Genomic DNA, 6,323 nt, shown 5'->3' on the forward strand with positions numbered 1-6,323 from the left:
GCCTTTTCTTGGATGCTCAGAATACATCCAGGAAGGGATGGGCACTAGTGTACATGTGAAGCTGGTTGGTTACAAAGGTTTGTGAGCCAGAAGGCATATGAACTACCCACCTGTTACTCAGTTTACTTTTCCCTAAGGTGAACTCAGTAGGCCTTAGAGGCAGCTGGCTTATTTTTACAGGATGTGCTGAGGACATTACAGCACCATCGTGCAGTTACTTGAATACATCTTACAGTTAGTGCTTCAGCCCAGTTTTTGGGTCTGGCCACATTTAGTCCACAACTGCCTCAACTGGATCACTCACAATTGCATCTCTCTACTGATTTTGCCACTAGATTACAGTGGGAGCTGATCCACAGTGCCATCCGTGGATCTGCCTGGTGGATCAACTTGGTACCAGTGTCCCATGTGATCAGCTTTGCTCTTCTAACAAGGCTATCCTTAATGTGCCTGCTCAGAAATAAGCCCCATGCAGTCTACTCTCAAAATGTGTATTGAGCATTTTAATACAGAAGAAACATTGCAAAGATCCAACCCATCTGAAGAAAGAGGAGCAAGTTTTGCCATGGAGTACTGCAGGGCTCCATTTTGTCCCCCAAGCTCTTTAACATCTACATGAAACTGTTGGGAGAGGTCATCAGGAGGTTTGATGACACCCAGCTCTACCTCTTATTTACATCTACCCCAGGTGAGGCAGTGGCTGTCCTGAACTGGTGCCTGGCCAAGGTAATGGGATGGATGAGGGCCAACAATCTGAGACTCAATCCAGATAAGATGGAGGTCCTTTTGGTGGGCGGTTCGGGCTTTCGGGTAAGTGATTTTGGTTCTGTCCTGGATGGAGTTGCACTCCCTCTAAAGGACAGGATCTGCAGCCTAGGAGTGCTCCTTGACTTGGAGCTGTCTCTGGAGGCCCAGGTGGCGAGGAGCACCTTCCTTCAGCTTCAGCTGATCCAACAGCTGTGTCCTTACCTGGATGAGCACTGCCTAGCAACAGTGTCACATGTGCTGGTAACTTCCCAGTTGGATTACTGTAACACGCTCTATGTGGGGCTGCCCTTGAAAACAGTCCACATACTTCACTTGGTACAAAATAGAGCTGCCAGGTTGCTGACAGGGGCCAAACGTTATTCTCGTATAATGCCGGTCCTCTACCAGCTTCACTGGCTCCCAGTTGAAATCCAGGCCAATTCAAGGTGCTGGTACTAACCTATAAAGTCCTAAACAGCTTGAGACCAGGATACCTTAAGGAATGTCTCCTTCCTTATATGCCCTCACACCCCTTAAGATCGGCAGGGGAGGCCTTGCTCCAGGAACCCTCCTTGAAGGAGGTACAGAGGATATCTACCCAGAGGAGGGCCTTCTCTGCGGTGGCGCCCAAACTATGGAATGCACTCCCCAGAGAGGTTTGCCTGGCACCGATTCTCTACTCTTTCCAGCACCAGGTAAAGACCTTTTTTATTTATCCACCATTTTGATAATTAATATCAATAATTTTAATAATAATCTTACACAGTTGCATTTTCTTCTTTCTTTTCTTTCTTTCCTTTTTTTCTTTACTTATGAACTGTTGCTTATGTTGTGCTATTATTGAATGTTTTAATTGTATTTTATATTACTATTTTTACCTTTTGTAAGCTGTCCTGAGGCTTGTTGCAAAAGACGGGATAGAAATGTATTAATTAAATAAAAAATTCAAGCCCCTGAGATAGCAAAGTCCTTTCTGCAATTGGTTGGCACAATTCCCTCCCCCCTCTGTAGCACTGGAAAAAATGTTCTGTTTGGGGACACATAATTATTTTCCCTTCTTACTGGCTCCTCAAAAAGTCTGGAGGGCTACAAGTTGCCTAATTCTGTATGCTATGAATTCTGAACTGCCCAGATAGAAAATGTTTTGATTATTTAAATTTTCAAATCTTGAGATTTATATGGAGAAGGAAGAAACCAAGGATTAAACTAAAAATACTTCAGGAGGCTAAAGAGAATGGGGGCTTTGGTCTCCCTGATTGGATGCTGTATTATCAAGCTTCTCTTTTAGCATGGCTAAAAGAATGGATAACCTTAAGAAATAAGAGCCTCTTGTATCTCAAAGGGCATGATTTGCAAATGGTTTGGCATGCTTATATGTGGTATGAAAAGGCTAAGCTAAATGGCTCTTTTTTAAGTCACTATATTAGGAAATCATTAATGTCGGTGTGGGAAAAGTTAAAGGCAAAATTGTATAATAAATTACCAAGATGGCTTTCACCTATGGAAGCTCTTGTATATTCAAATGCATTGAACTTTGAAGCGATTGTAAGATATGACGACATTTTGGATAATGATGGAGGATTGAAATTGAATCAAGAAATACAAGAACAAGGATCTAATATTTCTTGGTGGCATAAGGTGCAGATACAATCGAGATATGCTAAAGACTATAGAATGTGGGGCTTTTATAAAGCTTTAACAGCATTTGACCAGGTGATGCTTAAATCAGATGAGAAAATGATTTACAGACTATATAATTTCTTACTAGATAGGAGAATGGAAGATGAACAGGTTAAGGAAACTATGATAATGTGGGCACAAAACTTTGGATATAATATTGAATTAGAAAAATGGCAAAAGCTGTGGGAGAGAAATATTAAGGTAACATTAGCAACTTCATATAAAGAAATCCTGTATAAAATGTTTTATAGATGGTATCTGTCACCAAATAGACTAGCCAAGATGTTTCCAAATATGTCAAATGGATGTTGGAAATGTAAACATAAATTGGGTACCTTCTATCATATGTGATGGACTTGCAATAAAGTGAAAAAGTATAGGATTAAAATACATAAATGGCTTGAGAAAATGTTACAAAAATCCTTAGCTTTTAAACCTGAAGTTTTCTTATTAGGCAATATACTTGTTGATATTAGTAAAAAAAATGTACTTGATTTTACATGTAATTACTGTGGCGAGGATTGCATTTGCCCAACACTGGAAAAGTGAAGAACCACCCACCAATGAACTGATCCTAAAAAAGATCTTGGACTGTGCAGAAATGGACAGATTGACTTTGTCATTGAAGGAGGCTGAAGATACTGATTTCTCTCAAACTTGGGACTCTTTTTATTATTGGCTAGAGAAACAGGACTTTGTATAGATTCAAATATGTTTTTAAGTTATCATAAATAGAAAAAATGTGGGGGCTGACACAGCAGGTTCAATGTTTCTGATGATTGATGTTGTTTTTAGTTTTTCTTTGTATTAGGGTTATTTAGAATAAAACTTATTTAAGAAAAAGAATTCTGAACTGCCCAGAAAACATTGGCTATTAGGTGGGATAAAAAGAAATAATAGTACATAATAATACAGATTGGATGTATTTCTGTAAAGTGTGTTCCAGCTGTGGGAGCAGCTAGCTTTTGTTTGGTATAGGACATCATTAAGAAAATGTTTTTCTGAACTTTGAATGCCAGCAATGGGCATAAATGTGCCTAAAGAGGCATTGACGTTATTGGAGACAGACTTGGCTCAACCAGCACAGAGCTTATCAGCATCCAAGGGTCTCTCTAAAAGTACATTTGCAAATGACTACTAGCATTTAATGGAAGTGAGCAATTTCCTGTAAATCAATGTACTTTGCTTTAGACTTTGACTTCAGAACATGGCTACCCTTGAAAACAAATGGCAGAATAATTATTTTTGACCTCAGTATGAAAAATCAAATGTCATTTTTCCCATGTTGTACTAAGAACTTTGTGTTCCTAACAGGCTAAATAAATAGTATACACTGGATACCTGAAAAGGTAATCATTGGACCAAAATAATTCTTTGGATATTTTATTAAAGGACATGCCATAATTAATAGCTAAACAACTAATGCTTTTAAGGTGGGCCAGAAATTAAGGGTAATTGATTCTTCTGTTCCATTCCTGCCATTCCACTTTCAACAGTGGCTTATTCTGTCCATTAGGAAAAGTTAAATGCAGTCGGCATATACAGAACAAACATCAAGCAACAAAATGAAGAGCAGAAGCCTATTCATGATCATGTTAATGTGCCTGATGGCAGGCCAGGATTCTCTTTCTTTGCCTTCTGTTCTCAAATAGTGAGAATCAATATGTTCAGGAAGTCACTAGTTACGTCAGCTGGCATGCATATGATGAGTTCAAAGAAAGGCCTCAGCAGTTTTTATCCATTTAATCTGTTTAACTCTATAGCACATACCAATCCCAGAGACTTCGGATGGGTGTTGGTGATGAATGGAAAGAAGTATTTAAACTTATCTGGCACAATATGAACAAAATAAACTTTCAGGCACTGAAATTCATTGAAACCCACCAACCTTTTGTCACTTGATCCCTGACCTCCACAAATCAGTCCAAACAGATAAGCCTTTCAGTGCTTCTGAAAGATGCACGTGCTTTGAAGTGAGCCCATTTTCCGGGAAGCCCCATAAACAGAAAATGCTTCTGGATGCATTTTAGCTGCTTGAAACTGGTACTGTTGCCCGGGCTCCTTTGGTCACTCTCCAACTTCCATTTGAAAAGTGTGTGTGGAGGCAGGGGCAAGTCTCTGGCCTTTGTAGAACTCAAGATACTGGACAAAATTATATTACGTATGTTTCTCCCCCATTCATTTTGTGAGGAATTAGCTGGTTCCCACCTGTTATTGTTTTTAGTCAATGACTGAAGTCTCAGCAATGGTTACGAGTAACACATCCTCTTCCTGTGTATGCGAACTCTTTGGAGTGTGTTAAGCTCTTTGGGAATTTCTTCCCTGCTAAGAAGTAGCCAGCTTCACAAAAAACCAATCTAGAAATTGAAGAATTTGCTGTAGCTGGGTTTGGCAGTATTGTGTTTACCAAAAAACCAACCAACCAACCAACCAACCAACCAACCAACCAACCCAAAAGGTAACAGAAAAGACAGGAGTTGAGGATCTTCTGATTCAGACTTTGTTAATATTTTTCCCTGAATTCATTAACATTTTAAAGATTACCTTGACAATGTGTTCAGATAACATTAGTCATTATTAATCTCATACTGTAGGAGGCAGAACCATGGCTGAGAAAGTACAGGTTACACAAGTCCTGCAAAATAGCCAGTCTGAGTAGCACACAACAACACTGTGCCAGTGGTGTTGGTGTTTTTGGGAAATGCTGTTGCAACGGAAAGTCAACAGGGATTCCCCATTCCCCACAGCCAACTGGGTCAAATAGCACCCAGAAATTCCCTGGCCCCTCAATTCCCGGACCAGACTTTCGATTTAGCACATGATCACCCAAGTATGGGGAATAAAACAAGTTTATTGAAAGCATAAAACATAGGGGTGAAGGGAGATAAAACACTAAGGTTGAAATGGATAAAGCAGGGTAGAAAAGGAGAAGGGATGGGCAAGTTGGAAAGCAGCAGATTTACCAATCAAAGCCATCCATACCCCCCTCCCCTCACCCCCATCATGGGGTCTTGTACCACTCAGACCCAAAAACAACAGAGTTAACCCTCCCCTAATCTAGACACAGAATATCCACTTTCTACAGGGATGAAGCATGCAGTGCATCACAGGACTCTTCAGCAAGTGCAGCAGACAAGAGGTTGGAGCCTCGAAAGAGGAACAAAGAGCTTCTCCACTTCTCAGCCTTTATCTCCCCACAGCAGAGGGCCTTTGAGGCCACCCTTTTGCCCCAGCTGCCGGGAATTGGTAATTGAGCTTTGCAACCTCTGGCGACCTTGAGTCTGCAGTTCTGGTAACTCCCAGGAGCACATCACAAAGGGAATGGATTTAGAGAATGTGCTGGTTTTAGCTCTTGCAGAAGACCCAGGAGGAACTTCTTCCCATCTCTCTCCCAGCATTCCTGTTGGAGCTGAAACAGTGTGCTGTGCAGGTCCACAAAAGTTAGTGTTTTCTTTTGTACTGCAGAAATAAATATCCCTCCTGAATTAATTGTTCATTGCCAGTAGAGCAAAGCCCAACAGTGAGCTGTAAGCTGTGGTCGGCCCCACCCCAGGATTAACCCTGCTCTTCAGCCCTATCATGGCTATTGGTCCAAAGAGACCTTTCCAGGGTGAGGGGCATCATGGAAAGGAATGGGAGTAGATGGAAAGACATTTCCTGTACACTAGATCTATCCAGTAATAACCATCAGAGGAGTAAACTTAGCTTACGTATTTCTCAGAGGCTAAGTCTACCAGTTTGCAAGAGCTGAGCAGGGCTGTCAAGGACAGGACACTTCAGATGGCATTCATTTATGTTGTTCAGTCACAAAGCCATGCCAAACTCTTTGCAACCCCCATCAACCACAGTGTGCCAGGCTCTCCTGTCCACTGTCTCCCAGAGTCCACCCAACCCCA

The sequence above is a fragment of the Varanus komodoensis genome, unplaced genomic scaffold (genome assembly GCF_004798865.1).
Source record: "Varanus komodoensis strain SLA01 unplaced genomic scaffold, ASM479886v1 scaffold44_3, whole genome shotgun sequence".
In the NCBI taxonomy this organism is placed as follows: domain Eukaryota; kingdom Metazoa; phylum Chordata; class Lepidosauria; order Squamata; family Varanidae; genus Varanus; species Varanus komodoensis.